The sequence below is a fragment of the Pseudophryne corroboree genome, chromosome 3, assembly GCF_028390025.1.
Source record: "Pseudophryne corroboree isolate aPseCor3 chromosome 3, aPseCor3.hap2, whole genome shotgun sequence".
Lineage (NCBI taxonomy): Eukaryota > Metazoa > Chordata > Amphibia > Anura > Myobatrachidae > Pseudophryne > Pseudophryne corroboree.
This window is the reverse complement of record NC_086446.1, coordinates 772,904,346-772,930,808: the sequence shown is the minus strand read 5'-3', so window position 1 is coordinate 772,930,808 and position 26,463 is coordinate 772,904,346. Positions and strand designations below refer to the sequence as shown.

At 48.7% G+C, this 26,463-nt stretch overlaps 1 long non-coding RNA gene and 1 pseudogene across 1 annotated transcript; one reads left to right on the top strand and one right to left on the bottom strand.

Moving 5' to 3' along the window:
• The first annotated feature begins 8,515 nt into the window (after positions 1–8,515).
• On the top strand, positions 8,516–8,588 carry LOC134899849 (U2 spliceosomal RNA; annotated as a pseudogene).
• A 13,437-nt stretch (positions 8,589–22,025) lies between these two features.
• LOC135058255 (uncharacterized) lies at positions 22,026–26,047 on the bottom strand. The gene is made up of 3 exons (XR_010244709.1): positions 25,144–26,047; positions 23,261–23,851; positions 22,026–22,134 (listed from the first exon to the last, which is right to left on the bottom strand). It is a non-coding gene; the product is annotated as an uncharacterized LOC135058255 (long non-coding RNA).
• Positions 26,048–26,463: the final 416 nt, after the last annotated feature.

Below are 26,463 nucleotides of genomic sequence, written 5' to 3'. Positions count from 1 at the left end.
ACAGAGCCCGTTCTGGTGGCTGGAGTACAATACAAATACAGAGCCCCGTTCTGGTGGCTGGCGTACAATACATAGCCTGTTCTGGTGGCTGGAGTAAAATACAGAACCCGTTCTGGTGGCTGGTGTACAATGCAGAGCCCGTTCTGATGGCTTGGGTACAATACAGAGCCCTGTACTGATGGCTGGGGTACAATACATAGCCCATTCTGATGGCTGGGGTACAATACAGAGTTCCGTTCTGGTGGCCAGTACACAATGCAGAGCCCATTCTGGTGGCCGGTATACAATACACAGCCCCGTTCTGTTGGCATGTGTACAATAAAGAGCCCGTTCTGGTGGCTGGTGTACAATGCAGAGCCCATTCTGGTGGCTGATGTACAATGCAGAGCCTATTCTGGTGGATGGTGTACAACACACAGCCCGTTCTGGTGGCCAGTATACAATGCAGAGCCAATTCTGGTGGCCGGTATACAATACAGAGCCCTGTTCTGTTGGCATGTGTACAATACGGAGCCCATTCTGGTGGATGGTGTACAATGCAGAGCCCGTTTTGATGGCTTTTGTACAATACAGAGCAACGTACTGATGGCTGATATACAATTACAGAGCCCGTTCTGGTGGATGGTGTACAATACACAGCCCGTTCTGGTGGGTGGTATACAATGCAGAACCCGTTCTGGTGGCCGGTATACAATGCAGAGCCCTGTTCTGTTGGCTTATGTACAATATAGAGCCTGTTCTGGTGGATGGTGTACAATACAGAGCCCATTCTAGTGGATGGTGTACAGTACATAGCAATGTACTGATCGCTGGCGTACAATACAAAGCCTGTTCTGGTGGCTGGGGTACAATACAGGGCCCCATTCTGATGGATGGCGTACAATACAGAGCAATGTACTGATGGTTGGCGTACAATACAGAGCCCGAGTTCTGGTGGCTGGAGTACAATACAGAGCTCCGTTCTGGTGGCTGGGGTACAATTCAAAGCCTGTTCCGGTGGCTGGAGTAAAATACAGAACCTGTTCCGGTGGCTGGTGTTCAATGCAGAGCCCGTTCGGATGGCTGGTGTACAATACAGAGCCCGTTCTGATGGCTGGTGTACAATACAGAGCCCCATACTGATGGCTGGTGTACAATACAGAGCCCTGTTCTGGTGGCCGATATACAATACAGAGCCCGTTCTGGTGGCTGGCATAAAATACAGAGCCCATTCTGATGGCTGGGGTACAATACAGACCCCCGTACTTATGGCTGGGGTACAATACATAGCCCATTCTGATGGCTGGGGTACAATACAGAGGTCCGTTCTGGTGGCCAGTATACAATACAGAGCCCATTCTGGTGGCCGGTATACAATACAGAACCCTGTTCTGTTCGCATGTGTACAATAAAGAGCCCGTTCTGGTGGCTGATGTACAATGCATTGCCTATTCTGGTGGATGGTGTACAATGCACAGCCCGTTCTGGTGGCCAGTATACAATGCACAGCCCATTCTGGTGGCCGGTATACAATACAGAGCCCTGTTCTGTTGGCATGTGTACAATACAGAATCTGTTCTGGTGGATGGTGTACAATACAGAGCCCATTCTGGTGGATGGTGTACAAAAAAGAACCCATTCTGGTGGCTGGCGTACAATACAGAGCCTGTTCTGGTGGCTGGGGTACAATACAGGGCCCCGTTCTGATGGCTGGTGTACAATACAAAGCCTGTTCTGGTGGCTGGAGTAAAATACAGAACCTGTTCTGGTGGCTGGTGTTCAATGCAGAGCCCGTTCTGGTGGCTGGTGTTCAATGCAGAGCCCGTTCTGGTGGCTGGAGTACAATACAGAGCCTGTTCTGGTGGCTGGAGTACAATACAGAGCTCCGTTCTGGTGGCTGGTGTACAATACAGAACCCGTTCTGGTGGCTGGTGTTCAATGCAGAGCCCGTTCTGATGGCTGGTGTACAATACAGAGCCCCGTACTGATGGCTGATGTACAATACAGAGCCCAGTTCTGGTGGCCGATATACAATACAGAGCCTGTTCTGGTGGCTGGCGTACAATACACTCCCCACTCCCACAACATAACCCTCCCGTCCCACAGCCAAACCCTAACCTCCCCCTCCCATAGCCTTACCCTAACCTCCCACTACCTGCAGCCTAACCTCCCCGGCCAATCCCACAGTCTAACTCTAACCCTCCCCTTCCACAGCCTAACTCTAACCCTCCCCTTCCAGACCTCCGTTCTTATGGCTGGGGTACAATACATAGCCCATTCTGATGGCTCGGGTACAATACAGAGCTCCGTTCTGGTGGCCAGTATACAATGCAGAGCCCATTCTGGTGGCCGGTATACAATACAGAACCCCATTCTGTTCGCATGTGTACAATATAGAGCCCGTTCTGGTGGTTGATGTACAATGCATTGCCTATTCTGGTGGATGGTGTACAATGCACAGCCCGTTCTGGTGGCCAGTATACAATGCAGAGCCCATTCTGGTGGCCGGTATACAATACAGAGCCCTGTTCTGTTGGCATGTGTACAATACAGAATCTGTTCTGGTGGATGGTGTACAATACAGAGCCCATTCTGGTGGATGGTGTACAAAACAGAACCCATTCTGGTGGCTGGTGTACACTACAGAGCCTGTTCTGGTGGCTGGGGTACAATGCCAAGCCCATTCTGATGGCTGGGGTACAATGCCGAGCCCATTCTGATGGCTGGGGTACAATGCCGAGCCCATTCTGATGGCTGGGGTACAATACAGAGCAATGTACTGATGGCTGGCATACAATACATAGCCCGTTCTGGCGGCTAGGGTACAATGCAGAGCCCCGTTCTGGTGGCTGGCGTACTATACAGAGCCCGTTCTGCTGGCTGTTGTACAATACAGAGCCCGTTCTGGTGGCTGCAGTAACATATAGAATCCATTCTGGTGGCTGATGTACAATGCAGAGCTCATTCTGATGGTTCGGGTACAATACAGAGCACCTTACTGATGGTTGGCGTACAATACAGAGCCCGTTCTGGTGGCCGGTATACAATGCAGAGCCAGTTCTGGTGGCTGGGGTATAGCACAGAGCCAGTTCTGGCGTCTGATTTATAATACAGAGCCCGTTCTGGTGGCTGGGGTATAATGCAGAGCCCGTTATGTTGGCTGGGGTATAATACAGAGCCCGTTCTGGTGGCTGGTGTACAAAACAGAGCCTGTTCTGGTGGCTGGGGTATAATGCAGAGCCCGTTCTGATGGCTGGGGGAATAATGCAGAGCCCGTTCTGGTGGCTGGTGTACAATACAGAGCCCGTTCTTGTGGCTGGCGTACAATACAGAGCCCGTTCTGGTGGCTGGTGTACAATACAGAGCCCGTTCTGATGGCTGGTGTACAATACAGAGCCCATACTGGTGGCTGGTGTACAATACAGAGCCTGTTCTGGTGGCTGATGTACAATACAGAGCCTGTTCTGGTGGCTGATGTACAATGCAGAGCCTGTTCTTATGGCTGCCATACAATACATAACCAGTTCTGGTGGCTGGTGTACAATGCAGAGCCCATTCTGATGGCTGGAGTACAATACAGAGCTCTAGGGGTAATTCCAAGTTGATCGCAGCAGGAATTTTGTTAGCAGTTGGGCAAAACCATGTGCACTGCAGGGGAGGCAGATAACAGATAACATGGGCAGAAAGAGTTAGATTTGGGTGGGTTATTTTATTTCTGTGCAGGGTAAATACTGCCTGCTTTATTTTTACACTGCAAATTAGATTGCAGATTGAACGCACCACACCCAAATCTAACTCTCTCTGCACATGTTAAATCTGCCTCCCCTGCAGGGCACATGGTTTTGCCCAACTGCTAGCAAAATTCCTGCTGTGATCAACTTGGAAATACCCCCCAATGTACTGATGGCTGGCATACAATACAGAGCCCGTTCTGGTGGCTGGGGTACAATACAGAGCCCCATTCTGGTGGCTGGTGTTCAATACCCGTTCTGCTGGCTGTTGTACAATACATAGCTCATTCTGGTGGCTGAAGTAACATACAGAACCCATTCTGGTGGCTGGTATACAATGCAGAGCCCATTCTGATGGCTGGGGTACAATACAGAGCACCATACTGATAGTTGGCATACAATACAGAGCCCGTTCTGGTGGCTGGGGTATAATACAGAGCCCGTTCTGGTGGCTAGTGTATAATACATAGCCCATTCTGGTGGCTGGTGTACAAAACAGAGCCTGTTCTGGTGGCTGGGGTATAATGCAGAGCCCGTTCTGATGGCTGGGGTATAATGCAGAGCCCGTTCTGGTGGCTGGTGTACAATACAGAGCCCGTTCTGGTTGCTGGTGTACAATACAGAGCCCGTTCTGGTGGCTGGTACAATACAGAGCCCGTTCTGGTGGCTGGCGTACAACACAGAGCTCGTTCTGGTGGCTGGTGTACAATACAGAGCCCGTTCTGATGGCTGGTGTACAATACAGAGCCCATTCTGGTGGCTGGTGTACAATACAGAGCCTGTTCTGGTGGCTGGTGTACAATGCAGAGCCCATTCTAATGGCTGGAGTACAATACAGAGCAATGTACTGATGGCTGGCATACAATACAGAGCCCGTTCTGGTAGCTGGGGTACAATACAGAGCCCCATTCTGGTGGCTGGTGTACAATACAGAGCCCGTTCCGGTGGCTGGTGTGCAATACAGAGCCCGTTCTGGTGGCTGGTGTACAATGCAGAGCCCATTTTGATGGCTGGGGTACAATACAGAGCACCATACTGATAGTTGGCATACAATACAGAGCCTGTTCTGGTGGCCGGTATACAATGCAGAGCCCGTTCTGATGGCTGGGGTGCAATACAGAGCAATGTACTGATGGCTGTCATACAATACAGAGCCCGTTTTGGTGGTTGGTGTATAATAGCGTCCGTTCTGGTGGATGGGGTATAATGCAGAGCCCCTTCTGGTGGCTTGTCTACAATACAGAGCCCGTTCTGGTGGCTGGGGTAAAATGCAGAGCCCGCTCTAATGGCTGGGATATAATGCAGAGCCCGTTCTGGTGGCTGGTGTACAATACAGAGCCCGTTCTGGTGGCTGGTGTACAATGCAGAGCCCGTTCTAATGGCTGACGTACAATACAGAGCCCGTTCTGGTGGCTGGGGTACAATGCAGAGCCCATCCTGGTGGCTGGGGTACAATGCAGAGCCCGTTCTGATGGCTGGAGAACAATGCAGAGCCCGTTCTGGTGGCTGGCGTACAATACAGAGCCCGTTCTGATGGCTGGCGTACAATACAGAGCCCGTTCTGGTGGCTGGTGTACAATACAGATCCCATTCTGGTGGCTGGTGTACAATACAGAGCCCGTTCTGGTGGCTTTTGTACAATAAAGAGCCCGTTCTGGTGGCTGGGGTACAATGCAGAGCCCATTGTGATGGCTGGGGTACAATACAGAGCAATGTACTGATGGCTGGCATAAAATACAGAGCCTGTTCTGGTGGCTGGGGTACAATACAGAGCCCCGTTCTGGTGGCTGGTGTACAATACAGAGCCCGTTCTGCTGGCTGTGGCTGTTGTACAATACAGAGCCCGTTCTGGTGGCTGGTGTACAATGTAGAGCTCATTCTGATGGCTGGGGTACAATACAGAGTACCGTAATGATGGTTGGCGTACAATACAGAGCCCGTTCTGGTGGCCGGTATACAATGTAGAGTCTGTTCTGGTGGCTGGTGTATAATGCAGAGCCCGTTCTGGTGGCTGGCGTATAATACAGAGCCCGTGCTGGTGTATAATGCAGAGCCCTTTCTGGTGGCTGGCGTATAATACAGAACCCATTCTGGTGGCTGGTGTATAATACAGAGCCCGTTCTAGTGGCTGGGGTATAATGCAGAGCCCGTTCTGGTGGCTGATGTATAATGCAGAGCCTGATCTGATGGCTGGTGTATTATGCAAGCCCGATCTGGCGGCTGGTGTATAATACAGAGCCCAATCTGGTGACTGGTGTATAATACAGAGCCCGTTCTATTGGCTGGGGTACAATGCAGAGCCCGTTCTGGTGGCTGATGTATAATGCAGAGCCTGATCTGATGGCTGGTGTATTATGCAGAGCCCGTTCTGGCGGCTGGTGTATAATACAGAGCCCGTTCTGGTGACTGGTGTATAATACAGAGCCCGTTCTGGTGACTGGTGTATAATACAGAGCCCGTTCTGGTGACTGGTGTACAATACAGAGCCCGTTGTGGTGACTGGTGTTTAATACAGAGCCCATTCTGGTGGCTGGTTATACAATGTAGAGCCCATTCTGATGGCTGGGGTACAATAAAGAGCATCGTAATGATGGTTGGCGTACAATACAGAGCCCGTTCTGGTGGCCGGTATACAATGTAGAGTCTGTTCTGGTGGCTGGGGTTTAATACAGAGCCTGTGCTGGTGTATAATACAGAGCCCGTTCTGGTGGCTGGTGTATAATACAGAGCCCGTTCTGGTGGCTGGTATAGAATAAAGAGCCCGTTCTGGTGGCTGGTGTATAATACAGAGCCCGTTCTGGTGGCTGGTGTATAATACAGAGCCCGTTCTGGTGGCTTGTATACAATGCAGAACCTATTTTGGTGGCTAGGGTAAAATACAGAGCCCTGTACTGATGGCTGGCGTACAATGAGGAGCCTCTGGGATGTGCAGGACTAGCATTTCTTGTTTATTATATTATTTTTTAACTCTTATAACTAGTTCCAGATACAGGAAGAAAAATCATTGAAGTCATTTAATTAATTATAGAAGTGTCTGAAGACTTGTCCGGAGCGTGGAAGCTGCTATAACGCTTGTATCAGCTTGTAGACGAGCGTGTTCCAATCAGTCATTAGATACAGAGCCCGTGATCTTCATCCAGAAGGTCTGCACAGCAGAACAAGGGCTATATTAACTAAAAGACGATTTTAGGTCTATTTAAGATCGACCAGAATAGAACCAGCATCCCGATAACATCGATTGCAGTGTTTCTATTACAAATAGCTCATTAGCTAAAAGTCGATTTTGAGTTCCATTTTAAAATCACTGGGTGATGTGAGTTCTATTTGAGGTTCTAAATGTGGTCTATTCACCAAATATCGACCAAACATCGTCCAAAAATCGATAAAATTGATCAAAAATCGACCCACGTCAAAATTATACAAAGCATTCCTATTGGCCACATGCACTGTAATACTCACAAACACCTTTATTCCTGGGCTAATTTGCATATCCACGGAGAGGAAATGCAGGTGGTTGTCAACAGGGGCGGGGCCAGGTTAGTTACATCATTAAGCCCCGCCCCCTCATCAGGAAATTGCCGCAGTTGGCATAAATTTGCATAAGGGCTGGTCCAGGAGATACATTTACATAGAAGAGTAATTATACCAGGCCCCCTTCTCGAGGACCCTAGGATTTTTTGCATTAAACTCCCCTTTCTGCCTACTTCACTAGGAATTGTGTGGAGTGCGGGAGGGCTGCCCACTCTTCTGGGGCTGCGGGTGACAACCCAAAAAATCGTGCGTCTCCCGCAGGATCCGGGAGAGTTGGTATGATAGAACTGCTTCTGATGGTTCTATTGAAAATGGTGATTTGTGGTTGATTTTGGGCTGATTTTCAAATCAACTCTTAGTAAATATAGGTTAGAGATTGATCTCTATGTTAAAGTATTGAAGGTTCTATTATACTTCTATTTAAGTGTAAAGTTCTATATACTTAGAAACATTTGCAATTCAATCATACTGTAGATGCAATGTGTGCGGCGCACACGGGCCCCTACAGTGGGGGTCCCACACACAGCACCCATGTTGTTTTAATACTTACCTCTCCAGAGTCTCACGACGGGCGCTGCAGCGGCCGCTGCAAAAATCACTCCCAAAATGGCCGCTGCGCATGCGCTGTAGGTAATTAGTCTCCGGACCATGACGGGCACCATGTTTCCGGAGACCTGCGCACTAAACTCCAGCACAATGCCGGAGCCTGCGGCACCGTGGAGGGGGTCCACCCAAAGTCTGCGCACAGGGTCCCTCCTCTCTTAAAACGCCCCTGGTAAGAAACTTAGAGCTGTAAAGTTTTATAAACAGTTCGTAAATACCTATCACACAAAATCGACTTTTAGTAAATACAGGGTATACCCCAAAGCGTCAGCTTAGATGCAGGTGAAAGTGCGGCTGGTGTGTGCTACAAACACAAGTTATAAAGGGTTAACAGCTCATCGGCAGCAGAGAGAGAGCTCTGGGCGGTTTTGTTGTTTGTTGTTCTGCAACCGGGACAGGAAATTCTCCTTCATACTTCGCTTTGGGCACTCTCAGTGGGTGTGGATCATAGGGACGACCACACTTAGGTCGACAGTGTCTAGGTCGACCACTATTGGTAGGACGACATAGTTTCTAGGTCAACATGACAGAAGGTCGACATGAGTTTTTTAAATCTTTTTTGGTGTCGTTTTCTCCGTAGAGTGACCGGGAACCCTAATTAGTGCACCGTGTCCCCTCGCATGGCTCATTTCGCTCGCCATGCTTCGGGCAAGGTTACCATTCCCAATTGTATCGCTTCTTAGCCTTTTGGCTAAGATCAAGTGTAGTACCTGCTCGAGGGAAACACTTGGTGGAGTACCTGTTCTTACACTAGGAGCGTGAGAGGTTCCTAGATGTGGAATGGAGAAACACCTTGTGGAGTACCATGCCGGGGTGTGGCAATGCCTCTGGTCGAGAGAGGAGAAAAACTGGGCTTAGTATCCGCTGCCTATTTATGGGTTGAAATAGGACCCCTTACGTGGAGTGGGAACGGCCTGGTCTAGTATCTACTCTCGTACTGGGGGTTGACCCTGGCACAGCCTGGTATGAAGCTTGGTCTGGCTGGGAGGTCGGGAGCAGCCTGAAGCACGAGGTGTTTTGTGCCCCTGGAACTAGAAGGGACAGGGGTGCCGGAAATGCACTGGGGTTTCGAGCCACCTTTGCACTAAGGCACTTTTAGCACTTAACACTTCAACCCTTCCTGTCTGCACCCACTTCCTTTGCCCTGGCCTTTTGGCTAGGGCAAGGATAATTTTTTATACCCCGCAGCCTTCTGGCTGGGGCTTATTTATTTACCCACGCACGTGTTTTGCACTTTTGGGCACAACACCAGCACTTATTTTTGTTTAATGTGTCACGTCACGGTTTTTTGTTCGGGGTTTAGGTGAGACCCTTATTGGCCACCCTCTCCTCTAGTTGCCGAGGCCTTCTCCTTTTGGGGAGGGCCAGAGGCTGTTTCGATCCCTAGGGGGAAGCTTCGGCCAACCTTGGGGATATACGAGGGTCCCTCTACGCATCGGCAAGGGGGGACCCACAGTCCCTTTTTCCCCTCAGTAGGCCTTTTGGCTCTGGGGGGTAGGGGAGTAACTGGGCCCTTCTCCTTTTGGAGAGGGTCCAAGAACCTACGCCCCCAGCACGTTTGGTCACAGACACTGGGTGATGAAGCCACGCACCTCGTGCTTCAAGTAAAACAAAAACAAAAAATTGTAGTCCATGTGGATTGTAAAGCATGAAAAAGTGAAAAAAATGTGAAAAACTCATGTCAACCTTCTGTCCACATAGAGACAGTGGCGGATCCAGGGGGGGGGGGCACTTGGGCCCGTGCCCCCCTGTCATTTGTGCCAGTTCTCCCTCCCTCCATCCCGTCCCGCCCCCCCCGGCATTGGCGCCGCACAGGGAGATGACTGGCGCTTGCTGAGATTGTGTTACCAGCGGGTGCCCGCCTCTCCTCACCTAAACCTGGAGGCAGGAGCTCAGTACTGAGCTCCGGCTTCCGGCGCTGTCACTGTGCGGCGTGCGCTATGGGAGAGACGACAGTCATGACGTCTCTCTCATAGTGCTGAGGAGAGGACGCCAAGAGGAGGACTGCAGCGATCTGGAAGCGGGAACAGGGATCGGTAAGTATGATGGTTGTATTTCTTTCTTAGTGCAGCGGGGGCATCTACTGGGGGCAAACTACGGGGGGACATTACTACTGGGGGGCATCAACAAGGGGCATTAATACTGGGGGGGCATTACTACTGGGGGCAAACTACTGGGGGCATTATTACTGGGGGGCATCTACTGGGGGGCATCTATTGGGGGCATTACTACTGGGGGCAGCTACTGGGGGACATTTTTACTGGGGGGACATCTACTGGGGGCAAACTACTGGGGGGCATTATTACTGGGGGGCATCTACTGGGGGCATTACTACTGGGGGGTCATCTATTGGGGGCAAACTCATGGGGGGCATTACTACTGGGGGCAAGCTACTGGAGGACATTATTACTGGGGGGCATCTACTGAGGGCAAACTACTGAGGGACATTATTACTGGGGACCAACTACAAGGGGGCAAACTACTGGGGGTAAGCTACAAGGGGGCAAACTACAAAGGGGCTAACTACTGGCGGCGTAACTATAGGGGCATTACTACTTGGGGGCTAAACTACAGGGGGGCCAAACTACTGGGGGATAACTACAGGGGCCAAACTACTGGGGGCATAACTACAGGGGCCAAACTACTGGGGGCTAAACTACAAGGGGGGGCATAACTACAGGGGCTAAACTACAATTGGGCAAACTACAGGGGGGCATTACTACTGGTGGCTAAACTACAAGCAGGCAAACTACTGGGGGCATTACCACTGGGAGGCTAAACTAAAGGGGGCGGGGGTAAACTACTGGGGTCATAACTGCAGGGGCATTACCACTGGGGGCATAACTACTAGGGCGCTAAATGACTGGGGGCATTACTACAGGCGACATTACTACTGGGGGCAATACGGGCATTGCATAAGGGGCACCACTACTATGGGGTCTAAATAAGGGGCACTACCAGTACAGTGGACATTGCATAATGAGCGCTACAACTGTGGGCATTGTATAAGAAGCGCTACTGTGGTGGGCATTATGTGTATTACGGGGTGCTACTACTGTGGGCATTATTATTATTGTGTGACCACGCCCCATTCTTTTGGTGACCATGCCCCTTCTTTGCGGCGCGCGCGCAATACCTTTATTACTTAGGCGCCGTGGGGAGGGGCGTGAGTTCCACCACCTCTGTAGGACCACTTTAAGCACTGCCGCCCGCCCACTATGCAAGTGCTTCAGCCGCAGCCAGAGCAGTGAGGGTCCGGGCATCCCACATATCTCACTGCGCTGCTGCGGCTGGAGTATTTGCATAGTAGGCGGCATCCTTCCTGCTGGTACTAGTCCAACCTACCAAGGAGCGCCTCACATTGAAGATCGGAGCTGCTGCGGTGGGTATGATGGCTGAGAAACCGCTTCCGACCTCAGCTGCTGAGCCTGGACACTGGTGCCAGGAAGCAGGCTTAGGTAAGCAGGAGGGGGGCTGGCCAGCTTTGCTGCTGAGAGGCAGCCCCTGTGATCAGCTCACTACTCACTACCCTGGCAGCAGCCCACATATGAGAGTTCTCTTCAACCCCACACTCACACACAGCCCCCTGCCCCTCACACACTGCCCCCTGCTCTCACACCCTGTCCCTCACACGCTGCCCCCTGCAGCTCACATGGTGCCCCCTGCCTCTCACACACTTCCCCCTATACCCTGCTCCTCACACGCTGCCCCCTGCCCCTCACACACTGCCCCCTGTACCCAGCACCTCACACACTGCCCCCTGCTCTCACACCCTGTCCCTCACACACTGCACCCTGCCTCTCACTCCCTGTCCCTCACACGCTGCCTCCTGCCCCCTGCACCTCACACGCTGTCCCCTGCCCCTCACACCCTGCCCCCTGCTCCTCACACACTGCACCCTGCTCTCACACCCTGTCCCTCACACGCTGCCCCCTGCCCCCACACGCTGCCCCCTGCAGCTCACATGGTGCCCCCTGCCTCTCACACACTTCCCCCTATACCCTGCTCCTCACACGCTGCCCCTCACACACTGCCCCCTGTACCCAGCACCTCACACACTGCCCCCTGCACCATGACCCTCACATGCTGCCCCCTGCCCCTCAAACGCTGCCCCTCAAACGCTGCCCCCTGCACACTGCCCCCTGCACCTCAACATGCACCAAAGCCGCACGCAAATGTACTTGCCCCTTCCATGGTGCCCCCCCTATCATTTTCTTCTGAATCCGCCCCTGCATAGAGACCATGTCGACATAGAAACCATGCCGACCTACTTACTGTCGACCAATAGTGGTCGACCTAGACATTGTCAACCTAAGTGTGGTCGACCTAGAGACCGGATACCATCTTCAGCTGCATTATAAAGTGATTGCACATTGGCCATTATGTATAGGTTACTATTCCCAATCGTAGTCCACGTGGATCGTAATGTATGAAAAAGGTTAAAAAAAAAAAAATTTTTTTGAAAAACTCATGTCAAACTTTTTCCATGTCGACCTAATGACCGTGTCGACCTAGTGATCTTGTCGACCTAATGCATGTCGACCCAAGTTCTGTCGCCCTAATGACCGTATCCCCAAGCAGCAGCTCAGGGAACGAGCGTTACTGTACAAGGTCTTAGAGGCGGTTTCATCTTAAAGTGGATTAATAGCCGTCCCACTCCGTAACAGAGAAGCGTCAGGACTTGGAGAGGGGAGCCGGGAATGCTGGTGTGTTCTAAGCATGGGATGGTCAGCACTGACATCAGTGGCATAGGCAAACGCGGGAGGGAGGGGGGGCGGGGTTCCGGTTGCCTGGAAACCACCCCTCCTCTTGGCAAGTGGCTCAAATTATGACAATAATAGCAATGGTATGTAATATGATTACTAGCGATGCCACCACTTCATGCAGTGTAAGGGACAGAGCAGAGCTGCTGCACATGCCCAGTGGTAGCAGCTTCTTCTACCAAGTTTTCTTTGTGTGTGGATCCTGAGGTGTCCCCAATCAGTGCTCTGGTCTAGAGAGTAGCTACCATGAAGAAGAGACAGGAGCCTTACCATGAGGTGGGAGAATGTGCTCTTAGAAAATACAGTTCTGTCTCCTACTGGTTCTGTTATGTTTGTGTATTTATGTATTATGAAATGTTTAACCTTCCATACAGTATCCAGTGTATAAATGGACCAATGTTTATATTAATGTCCAGAGTTATTATTACTAGGTTCTTCTGCTACTCCCGCACTTACTCCAATGTTCCGCAGAGTTAGAGATTGTGGACTGCATTTGGAAACCCCCCGCTAGAAATCCTGCGTTTGCCACTGAGTGTGTACGTGACCTGACGTGCATGCCAGACCTTTGTAAATAAGATAATCTGCAAACGTATTGGTCTAAGAAATGACAGGGCGCTCTGGATGGAAAATGCCTACAGATCGATGTGTCCGGCTCCGAAACCTATTTTCAGCCCGGTCAGCAGAGAGAGACCATAAAACCTTCCACGCATTAAACTTGTATTCTAATAGAACTATGTTTTATTTATAAGGGACTACAAAGTGTATGCAGCGCTGTACAGGGCAAACATAGCAAACAGTAACAGGGTATCAGATATGGGGGTCATTCCGAGTTGTTCGCTCGCTAGCAGTTTTTAGCAGCCGTGCAAACGCTAGGCCGCCTCCCACTGGGAGTGTATTTTAGCTTAGCAGAAGTGCGAACGAAAGGATCGCAGAGCGGCTACAAAGTTTTTTTGTGCAGTTTTAGAGTAGCTCCAGACCTACTCAGCGCTTGCGATCACTTCAGACTGTTCAGTTCCTGTTTTGACGTCACAAACCCGCCCTGCGTTCGCCCAGCCACGCCTGCGTTTTTCCTGGCACGCCTGCGTTTTTCCAAACACTCCCTGAAAACGGTCAGTTGACACCAAGAAACGCCCCCTTCCTGTCAATCACTCTGCAGCCAGCAGTGCGACTGAAAAGCTTCGCTAGACCCTGTGCAAAACTACATCGTTCATTGTGCTTGTACGACCCGTGTGCGCATTGCACCGCATACGCAGAACAGCCGTTTTTTTTTTTTTGCCTGATCGCTGCGCTGCAAACAACAGCAGCTAGCGATAAACTCAGAATGACCGCCCTGGAACGGCAGATCGGCAGAAGTATATAGTATAGTAAGCGCCAAACAGATTGGACCCTGTGAGTTCTACATTCAGTTGTTTGCAGGAATAAAAGCGAATGTGCTTTCATGTAAGATCTGCTATCGCTTTAAACATCCCATGAGGAGGAAACTGTAAATGGAGCGGAGACAAGAACCTTGAACCTGCAGCGCTGAGTTTCCTCCCAGCAGCCGGGCAGTGGGAGCAGTCTGCAGAGAGGAATGCGGCGGCTGCACTGCTGACTGCAGCACTGTCACATTCATGAGACCTGCCGGCAGCCACCCTTTATTGCCTAGATGCCACCATGTGCGCCCTGAGTCACAATGACCTATTTTACAGATATTAAAAGGTGGGCGTTTCTGATTTCTGACCCCCCCCCCCCCCCCCAAATAAAAGGAATCATCCTGTTAATAAAAATTAGGGATGGCCATGAATGGGTTAACTATTAGTGTTAAATGTTTTTAGCCATGAGGGGAAGTGGGGGGGGGACCATCGATAGTTAAACCATCAATGGCTGAGGACTGCACGTGCACGAAGGACAGGAAATTGCGGCTGTGCACTAATCAAAAACTATTGGTCGATAGCCGTCTTGCGCTTGCGGAAAAAGGCAACGACACGCGTGCGCAATGTGTCCGCCGTGCATGCACATTTCTGACCCGTTCGAACCGCTGCGACAAACTGCAGCGTGCGAACGGGTCAGAATGACCCCCCAGAGATGGGATCTGGAACTCCGCTCAGCAAAGATATTCTCTAGAAGCTGCACTTGTGCTTCTGTCCAGCAGGTGGCGGTGAATATTCCCAATACTATTTTCGCAACACTGGCTAGTGTCAACGGGTTCATTGAACAACTGCAGTGTGTGTGTTTGAGGAGGGTGGCACCAACCCCCCTCCCCCCCCCCTTCCTCCCCCTCATTCCCTGCTTCAAAATTCTGTATGCAAGTACCAATCAATCAGCTCCTGTCATTTTTCAAACACAGCCTGTAACGTGGCAGTTAAGAGCTGGTTGGTTGGTACTTTATCTCTCTCCACTTTATAACAGTTTAAACAAATGTGTCATCTGTCAATTTAGGTACGATATCCTCGCAGTCATAAGACCGACTGCTGAATCCCAACAGACCCTGGTAAGGATTTAACTTTTAACCCTAGCCCACCACTCCCACAGCCTAACCCTATCACCCCCCCCCCCCCCCCCCCATAACCCTTCCCTAATCCTTCCCCTCAGTGGCTAGCCCTAATAGCACTACCTACTGGTGGGATTCCACTGACGGTCTTCTGACTCAGGATTTTGACCACATCCCCGAATTATTTATTTTCTGTTTACATTTCTTCTATTTATTCACTTACTGTGGGAGGGGGGGGGGGGAGTGGCTGGGAGACTGTTGCGTGAATCCATCGCCACCGCTGTAGTAGGGATGGCCATCGTCCATCGATGATTTTAATTGATGGCCTTTGATCAATGTTGAATATGTTTACCATCTATGGGGTAGAACCAGATGGTTTCCCACCATCGATGGTACAGAGCTACTGAATTTTTTATTTTATTTCTTCGCCCCACCCCCAACACCTGGAAAGCCCCGCCCCATGCTTTGATTGGCCCTTAGCCCTTAGCTCTTTTAACAGTAATGCAGGAGTGACCATTGGTGGGTAAAACCATCGATGGTTTCCATACAGATGGCTTTACACCATGGCTAGGGAGCCATCAATGGTTTCACCCATCGATGGTTATCCCTGTTTTAATATGTAGTGGGCTCTGGGCCAATCAGTGACTGGGGACGGAGCTTCACTGATGTCAGGGGGCAGAGCTATGCTCCGTGTGCAGACACATTGTAAAGGGGCAAAAAAACTATTTGGTTGGTCTTTACCATCGACGGCAGAAAACCATGTGGTTCTCCACCATCGATGGCCAAAGAATTCTACATCGTCCATAGACCATCGATGATTTTGAATCGTTGATTGCCATCTCTACTTCTGATGCCGCTCCCACCGAGGAAACCGCCCAGATAGTGATAAGCTGATGCACTAGTGATCTGTGCTAGGGGTCATTGAGTGGACATTGGATGTTTGTATCTTGTCTGCCAGTGTTAAATCAGAGCTAATTCTTGAGCATCATCAGGGAGGTGTCAGCGTCAACATTCCAGGAGCCAGACAAATAGCAACTGAGTGTAAGGCATGAGACGCAGCAGTTACTGAAAGCTGCGGGAATAGGTAAGAGAGAGATCAGATAAGGGAGAGGCGGAGAGTCTGCCGTCTGTCCCCATTCTACTGGCAGACTCTCCGACCTCATATGACTAAGATGATGACTGCTCCCTTTGTATGCCGATCATGCTTATTCTAGCAGTGTAAGGAGGTCTACGTAGTGGAGAGAGATAAAGTACCAGCCAATCAGCTCCTAACCATACTTGCCTACTCTCCCGGAATGGCCGGGAGGCTCCCGAAAATCCGGTGGTGCTCCCGGCCCCCCGGAAGAGTGGGCAAGTCTCCCAGCCGAGTGTCCACCACTCGCAACCCCCCCCCCCGCATCTCCTAACAAACCCCCAGCGGCGTAGGTCAAAGTGGTCGGTCTGAGGGTCAGATGACGCAATATTATCGGCATTGCTAGATAGGGGGGGCCATGATGACGTGATCATGCGGCCATACCCCTCAATCCCGCCCCTAAACATCATCCTCCACCTCGCCACGCCCCTGCTGCTCCGACCTGGCTGCCTCCTCCCGGGGGGCAGCCAGATTGTTGGTAAGTACGCTCCTAACCGCCATGTTACAGGCTGTGTTTGAAAAATGACAAAAGCAGGTTGGTTGGTACTTTATCTCTCTCCGCTTTATCTCTCTTCAAGAGCTTAGTAATAGGAAGCACTACGGAACAATTATTAAATATCTGGAGGCCACTACACCAATCCCACTTGCAGCCCAGTGACGTGAAAGCTGGTAATCTGCTCCTTTGTCCGCAGGAATGCAAAAAGCTTAAATTCAGAGTCATCTTCTGTTTTTTTTCTCCACAGATAATTTGTTCCCCCTGGGGAAATTTACTCTTTCCTTTTCAAATTTTTAGGAGGGAGATAGGATCTGGAATTCCTCTCAGCGAAGATATTTTCTATAAGCTGCACTTCTGCTGCTGTCCAGCAGGTGGCGATGAATATTCCCAACACTATTCTCTTGCAGCACTGGCTAGTGTCACTGGGTTCATTGAACAACTGCAGTGTGTGTGTTTGGGGATGGTCTCCCCCCGCCCCACCCACCCACTTACCCCCCTTAGAGCCTTTCCTGCTTTAAAATTCTGTAATAGTCTTTTAGCAACGACATGCCCGAATTACCTCTGTTCTTCATTTATTTAGGGTATTCGTAATGTAAAATTAAGTGTATCTAGCCCACAGTAATGGGGATTACCAGGTTTGGAATTTAATCCTGAAAGTCGGGACGCCGGCGGTCACATGACCGACACACCGGCAGCCCGAAAATGAAGATCCAGACTGCGGATGGGTTAAGTTTTTCTACCCTACCCTCCCCTAACCGGTATCCTTTTGGCAGGTCGATCCTACTTAGGTCGACAGTCGCTAGGTCAACTACTATTAATCGACACTGACATGGTCAACATGGACAAATGGCCGACGCATGAAAATGTCGACATGGCTTTTTTAAATCATTACTAGATTTGTAACTTTTTATACGTTACCATCCACGTGGACTATGATTGGGAATAGTAACCTGCAAGGGGACGCGGGGAGCTAGTTGGGGTTCTTGGTCATGTTACGGAAAAAATTACACCAAAAACAGTTCAAAAGTCCATGTCGACCTTTTCATGTGTCGACCTGTCCCGTCCCGACCATTTCATGTGTCTACTATTAGTCCATGTCGACCAATAGTGGTCGACCTAATGACTGTCAACCTTAACATGGGCGACCATTCATACTAGAACCCCCCTAACCCTCCGGGGGTAGCGGCTATGGATAACACCCCCCTCCCCCCCCTTCCCCGGTGACTAACCCTCACACCCCTCTGGGGCTTAGCCCGCACCCGATACTCACCTTCGGGATAACGGCTGTTGGTCTTCCAGCGCCGGTCTCCCAAGCACTGTCGAGAGTCTGCCATCGATCACATGACTCCTGGCATCCCAATCGCCGCAATGTGGAACGCATCCCCATTTGCCGGCTAATCCATTATCCCCGGATAATCTTGCACAAAAGTGTTCGCTGGCCCATAGGGTAGAATTTGGCATTCGGTCAGCGGGGCGAAGGTTGCAAGATGGGCTACCGGCATTTAAACGGTGCAGCAGTGGCAAATCGCAGTTTAATTCCCCCTTCGATATCTCGTCTTGAACACCCTATGACCGCATACTTTAGGGTGCAGCTCTATTAAAATAAGCAGAAATAAAGTGCAATGTACAGTAGCTATACAGTATTTTCCACCTAAGGAAATAAATGCAGATTTATTGCACTGACCGTCAGCTGGCGGTGACTGGGTGGTAGCTTATCGCACGCACAGAGGTGGTCTATGTTATGGGAGTGCTGGTGAAAGTGGCACCATATACAGCTGCCCGACCGCTCACACAGGAGACCACAGTCAGACAGATACACCGCCCCTGCCACAGGCCTGAAGCACGTTTTGATGGTCTAAGGCCGCAACCATTGGCATTTCCGTATGTAACGATGCTGAAAGTGGGCGTGTTGCACATGCAGATGCCCAGATTCACAAAAGGGGAGAATTGCATAAAGTCGCAGAAGGATGTCTGCCGATAGACGCTATTGCTGCTGCGTGCGCTACTTCATCCGCCTCAAATGCTGACACCGCCCACTCCTTCAGCAGATAGACATCATGAACCAGCGGAGGACAGATCCTATTGTTTTATCACTTTCTGCACAAGCCTTAGATAGCGCAGTGTTACGCTCACACCCGCGGGGTGCTATGTGATTTAGAATCAGCGAACGGTTTCTACTGCGCATGCGTATGCACCTTTTTCTGGGAGTGGCGCGGCGAACGCAGGCGTGTCCAGGCATTTGGAGGGTGGATGTCTGACGTCAATTCCGAAACCTGCAACGCTGGATTAATCGCACAGGGTAAGTAACTCCTACCCTGGTCTTGTTCTACTGGCCATTTCTCTCCCAGAGTGCAACTAAACTTATCATCCACTCACTGGTCATCTCACGACTTGACTACTGCAATGTTCTCCTCACTGGCCTCACTTGCTCCCATCTTTCTCCCATCCAATCTGTCCTCAACTCCGCAGCTAGACTTATCTTCCTCTCCCGCCGCTCCACATCTGCCACTCCCCTTCAACAAAATCTACACTGGCTCCCATTCCCCTACAGAATCCTCTTCACACTCCTCACCCTCACATACAAGGCCATCTCTAATTCCACTGCTCCCTACATCTCCAACCTCCTCTCCCTTCATACTCCCTCCCGCCCACTACGGTCGGCCAATTACCGTCGCCCTGGTCACTGCTTCCCATGCTCGAGTTCAAGATTTTGCCCGTGCTGCACCCCTTCAGTGGAACGCGCTCCCCCGCTCCATTAGACTCTCCCCGACCTTGCACAGCTTCAAACGGGCACTGAAAACCCACCTATTTATCAAAGCGTACCCTTCCGATGCATAACCCAGTCCTGAAGCCGCGCCTCCACCCCTCTGCCTCGTGCCTTGACCATCTCTGCTTTGCTTACACCCTGCCATCAGGCTAACTCCCGCTTGCTTGCACCTCATGTCATCTGTCTGTCGCCCCTCCCCACTAGATTGTTAGCTCTTCAGAGCAGGGCCCTCTTTCCTCTTGTTTTCTAAGCCGTCTTCTCGACACATTTCACTCACAGCTCTCCCTTACTCAGCTGGTAAAGGCTCATCTCCATCTATGTCCGCCAGCCCCTAGTAGTACAATGATCACTCACTCACTACTTACATCTTAGCTGTATTATGTATGAGAACTGTGTTGCTCTCTGTTACCTGTACTCTATTTCTGTTATTTATTTACTGTAATGCTGAGTTTTGTCTCCCTGTACTGTCCTTTGTATGGCGCTGCGAAACACTTGTGGCGCCTTATAACTAAAATTTGATAATAATAATAATAATAATAATACACAAAACTGTTTTTGCATAGCAGGGCTACACAAGCGATCGCATAGTGCCCCCCTGCAATAATATAAATGCAGCGCTGCCAGGTCTAGATCACTGATCAGAGAATAGACCAGCCTCAGATGTGCCCGCTGTGCTTGGTGTTAATGTGGTGCCATCCTGAGATGCTCCAGTAAGATGGCCGGGCACCACTGTGAACCCATTTCTGCACCGCCTGGCAGCACGCGTCAGTCCTCAGTTCTGCCGTGTAGATTCAGGAATGTTATTTTCCACCTCTAGTCGGCCTCTTCCTCCCTCTGGAAACTGCTATTCCTGCAGAATATATTTTACAATAAAAAAAAGGGAATTGATCTGTATTCGGCGCCAAAGTATGCAAATGCAGTGCCGGCCGCCCAGCGTCAGCACAATCCGTCTTTGTTGCTGGTCAGCGTTGCGATCTGTCTGGTCCGTATACGGGGAAGCCTCCTTTTCTGGGCACTTGTGACATTAAGTCTTGTCACCAGAATTTGTCACCACAAAGGTAGAATTCAGGGACGTTTTTCACAACCAAATATGCGCCTAATTTCACTAGAATGTTCCACGTTCCACCGATGGAACTTGGCCTTAGGAGTCTCCAGACTTATCCCGACCACCCACCGCAGCAGAACGGTATCCGGATGGGAGGTCAACAGTCAACCACTAACAGGTCGGCACATGAAAAGGTTGACATGACTTTTTTACAATTTTTACACATTTTTTACTTTTTCATACTTTACCATCCACATGGACTACAAGTGGGAATAGTAACCTGCAAGGGGACGCGGGGCACTAGTTGGGGTTCATGTTACGGAAAAAAACAACACCAAAATCATTTTTAAAAATCTCATGTTGACCTTTTTCACATGTCGACCTGTCCCGTGTCTACCTTTTTCATTGTGTCGACCTTCTCACTTGTCGATCATATCCATTTCGACCAATAGTGATCGACCTGTTAACTGTCGACTTCATTCAGAACGACCCTTTGATCCATAACCAGCAGAAAACAATTATTTCCCCAGTTCTCTCTTAAGGTGCGTACGCAATAGGCGATATTTTACACGATATTGCTCATTTTTCACCCCTCTGAGCAATATCGTTTAAAATATTGCTCAGTTTGTACGCTACGACCAATGGACGATGCCCGCTCCCGCGCATCATTATCGGCCCCCTCTGTTGCCTGTGCATGCAGCTTAATTTTGGACATATTGGGGGTAATTCCAAGTTGATCGCAGCAGGAAATTTGTTAGCAGTTGGGCAAAACCATGGCCCTCATTCCGAGTTGATCGCAAAGTTTTTCGGACGCACAACATATTCGCAAAGTTGCGTTAATTTAGTAAATTTGCGAACCTCCGCCCTCAACGTATTTTTGCAAATTCGCACGCAGTATTACACAAAGTGGGCGTACGCCAAATGACATCGCAGTAATGCGAAACCATCGCAGCATTGCGAAATCATCGCAATAACACATACTTAATCGTAAAAATACTAAGTTTGAGTATATTTACAAAGTTTTGCGTAAAAATGCACACTTTTAAGGTAAAACGCACAAAAATGTTTTTTTGGCCTATTAAGTGCAATGACACCTTTCCTTTTAAAGACCACAAGCCCTTTTCAATTACGAACCCAATTAGTGTAATGATTGATAATGTTCCAAAACAATTAAGTCTGAGAATAAAAAAAAATTAACACTTTGTTGCCATAATTGGCCATCAACATGTCAAAGTGTAATTTTTTTTTTTTTTTATTTCACTTTTTTAATTTTTAAAGGTGTTGTTTGTGAATGAAGGTGTTTACATGTTTCTTAACACAATAATCTCCTTTTTTTTTTGGTAAAAATGTAACGTTAGATGTGTGTAATTTTTTGTACAAAACAAATTCTGCCTGCCAATCTGCTGATCCTTTTTTGCATTAATAAACACAACACCCGGTTAACTTTAATCAACTTTTTTATTTTTGTATTTGTTAATTTTTTTTTTTTTTTTAAATCAAAGAATAAAAGTCATGCAAATTTTTGCAAATGGTCCACACAATCCATCATTCCTTGCAGGTGTTGGCGCATGGTGTAAAGTATCCCTGAAAAACTTGTGGGATCTCCAACTGCAACATCTGAAATTAAGATGCAACACAAACATTAATAACTTAATTACATTACTTATTAGCCAAGCAAGGCGCAAAGCACACTTAAATGCTGGCATGTCCAAACTGCTGGACTCCAGCTGTTGTGAAACTACATATACCAGCATGCCTTTACACAGTTTTGTGGTCAGGGAATGGCAAAGCTGTGTCAGGGCATGCTGGGATGTGTAGTTTCTCAACAGTTGGAGTGCCGCAGTTTGGACAGGCCTGCTTTAATGTCAAAGTTACTACATCCTGCCTGTTTTATGGTACAATCATTAGCAGAACACACAAGCCTGCTCAGCCTTTTAATCAGATTTTAAAGTGTTCCAGACCATGTGTTACATTTACTACTATGTGAGTTATATTTAAGATGGAACGTTGCCCATAGCAATCAAGCAAAAATATGATTATTATATTGTAGAAGTGGATCCCAATTTTTTAAGTATAATCTTATTGGTTGCTATGTCCGACATCCCATGTTAAAGATAACTACCATCTTCGTCAATGTGACACCATGTTGGCATTCATTCCCATTTGTTGTTTTATTTGTTTTTTATTTTTAGTGGGTTGGTCCTGCATCATCACACTGCATATCCACATCTTCAGAAGGCCAACATATCATAGCATTCCCACACTCCATGAAAGCTGCCCTTACTAAATAAGTGCAAACATGTTTGACTCGAACACTTATTAATTTTGAGAATGTAACTTTCACACAAAAAAACAGTGTGTCATTAGGCTGCATAACAAAGTGAAGCATGTGATTTTTAAGTGTAAATATTCAGACTACACAGGCCCAAGTGTAAAAGGCAAACATACTAAACTCCACTCAGGTCTAACTGTTTCCCAGAAAAAGTAACACATATAAACCCTGTTCTCCTGGCAACCCTGGCTACCTAATGAGTGTCAACCTAGAGTGGACACACAAAACATTGCACACATACACACTGTACATATAATGACACTCACAAATATGTAAAGGCAACATGTACACCATGATGAAATGTTAAAATATTTTTCCAGGGTCCAAGAATTCAAACAGTACAACACTGCATGTTTTGGCATTGTAAGTGTAAGTGGGTAATCTTATTGTATAAAATTTAAATAAACTTACTTTCCTCGGAAACATCCAGACTCCCGGAATGTTCTGCAGGGGCTTCCTCTGCCCATTCACTTGGTGGGGATGTTGCCTGGATGGGGGAAGGCGGCTGGATGGGGGAAGGATGAGGGATTGGGGAAGGAGGAGGGATTGGGGAAGGAGGAGGGATTGGGGCAGGAGGCTGGATGGGGGAAGGAGGCTGGATTAGTGCCGCAAATTCAGAGGGGGGGTCTGATTGAGAGGGCGAGGGGGGCGGAGAGAAATTTAAAGCAATAGAGGGTGAGGGGGGTTCAGATGGGGATGTCGAAGTGGAAGGAGAAGGGGTATGGGAAGGAGGAGAAGGGGTCCCAGAAAGAGATGGCGAGGTGTGGTGAGAAGGGGAATGGAAAGTGGAGTGGGCCAGGGAAGCTGAGGGGGACTGGGAAGCTGAGGGGGACTGTGAAGATGAGGGGGACTGGAAAGCTGAGGGGGAGTGTGAAGGGGAGGGGGAGTGAGAAGGGGAGGGGGAGTGAGAAGGGGAGGGGGAGTGAGAAGGGGAGGGGGAGTGAGAAGGGGAGGGGGAGTGGGAAGGGGAAGGGGGTGGGGAGTTGTGCCGTTGTTGTTGTCCTAGAATGAAAATATTGTCCACATTTTTTAATCATGCAAAATTACATAGTATTGATTTTTAAATATAAATGTTATGTTACATGTTTTTTTTTTTTAAATTTAAAATAGAAAATCAAACATGTTAAGATCCTCTTCATGTTGGCCATAGCAAACAAAATGAAGCCAAACTTTAACTTTGAAGCTCATTCCTTAATCTAGTCCATTGAGTCATAGTGATTTGTCTAGGCAACATCACCAGATTACTATTCAAGGGCCCTTATTATATAGCCAGCACTTATCAAGTATTTTGGACCAGTTTCCTGGCTGCTTCTTATTTCTTGGAAACATGCACTTGTTTCGTGTCACTTTACTACAGTCAGTACTGTTTCCCCTAACCACACACACTGACCTAATTTCCTAAAAAGGAGACTGAAGGTTGCAATTAGCCTACCACTTACTGTAAAATGTAGGTAATTCAAAGGGGATTACAGCTGGAATGTAGTTTGCAATTGTCCAAAAGCATGTGCTCTGCAGGGGTTGCATATATAACATGTGCAGAGAGAGTTAGATTTGGTGGACTTTTTCAATTATGGCCATGGAAAATACAGGCTGTTTAATTTTAACACAGCAAATTATTGAGATGCTTTAACACACCCCACCCAAATCTGACTCACTCTGCACATGTTACATATGCTTCCCCTGCAGTGCACATGGTTTTGCACAATGGTTTACAAAAAACCTTTTGCTAAAAATTGGGAAGATGAAGCATTATCACATTTTAAGCAAAAAATCTTATGTAATGTAACTTACTTCGGGTATGGAGAGCACGGATTTGCTGGCGGATCTCCGCCAACAAATCTGGAGTCCGCCTGCGGAGATCACTCCATCGCCTCTCGAGCTGGATGATTGTCCGCCTGCTGCGGACGCGAGTCCGCAGCAGGCGGCGGACCTCCGCGTAGGCCTCGCGCTTCACCCGATTGGGGATGAAGCGCCCAACGCGGCCTACGCGGCGGTCCATCACCGCTACCAGCACGCGGAGCTCCCGCCTGGAGAACGGTGCTGCACGCATCATGGCAATGGCGTTTTCCTTATTTGGGCATATATTTATAGTGTCTGTTAGCATGTGATTGGCCAAAAATATGTCATTTCTAATAACTTTATTGATCTTTGCAATGCTGTGAAGAGCAGAGTGTTATTTTGCACGAGCGGAAATTCGCATTAGCATAAGCAAAAATGTTTGTTAGAAACTATTAGAATAAACACACAGAGACACAGACTTTACTGAAAATTACTAAACATATCTGTGTACTCACCACAGGTCGTGTGATCATTCAGCTGGACAGTCACAAAGTGTCAAACATTGAGGATCATTTGTTTGTGTGTTTGTTTACATAATCAGTATTTGAGGATATAAAATAAATAAGGACACTATTTATTATCATTACAGTATTTAAATTATTACATAAACATTGTCAGCTTAACGTGTTTTTGTTTTTTGTGTTTAAAAAGAAAAAACCATTCAAACACAACAACAGCATTACCCAATCACTTTACAAGAACATACTAAATGCAATCATGTTTAAAAATACATAAGCATACTGGGTTGTATTATTTGTGCAAATATAAATGTTAAAAACACTGTACCTGAAATGTTCTGCTACAATTCTTGCCCTCACTTGGCTCCCCCTCCGTGTCACACTCCCCCCACCGAAGCGTGGCACAACCCCTGGCTCCTCATCAGGCAATTCCTCTGCCTGAGGAAGCTCGACACTACTCCTTACCGCGATATTATGGAGTATTGCGCACAGGACCACTATTTTACTTGCCATCTCCGGCGAATACATGGTGTCGCCACCCGTGCGGTGGAGCACACGAAAGCGCCCTTTCAGGACACCAATTGTGCGCTCCACCAGCTGCCTAGTGGCAGTAAGCGCGGAGTTAAATGCCATCTGTGGTCCTGGCCTGGGATTACGGTAAGGAGTCATGAGCCAGGGGGTGCAAGGATATCCACGGTCTCCTGTTGGAATAAAAGCAAAATTTTAGTTCACAATTTTCATATATTTTTGTAAGTTTGTAACTAAAATATTTGAGCAACAACTCACCCAATAACCACATGTCTGGTCGTTGACTTGATCTTAATCTCTGCCATATCCCTGATTGTCTAATGACATACGCATCATGGGAACTTCCTGTAAACTTTGCGTTCAGGGAAAGGATCTGGAGGGATGGCCCACAAACAACCATTACATTCAGAGAATGAAACAGTTTCCTGTTTCTATAAATTTCTTCATTATGTCTTGGTGGCTGAATAGCAACATGTGTGCCATCCACAACCCCAATAACATGTGGGAAGCGACTACCACCTTCCGCAAATTGCCGCTTCACCACATCTAGGGCACCAACATCCAAAGGCATAGCAATAAATTGCTTAACACGCTTGATGAAAGCCTGGCAGACACGTCGCAGGACCTTACTGAACTGGCCCTGCGACATGCCAACCAGGTCTCCAACAACATGCTGGAATGATCCTGTGGCCAAAAAATGTAACACTGCAAGGAATTGTGTCAATGGTGGTATTGCTGTAGGATACCGAATTTCAGACTCCAGATCACTCTCTATTATGGAGAGAGTGT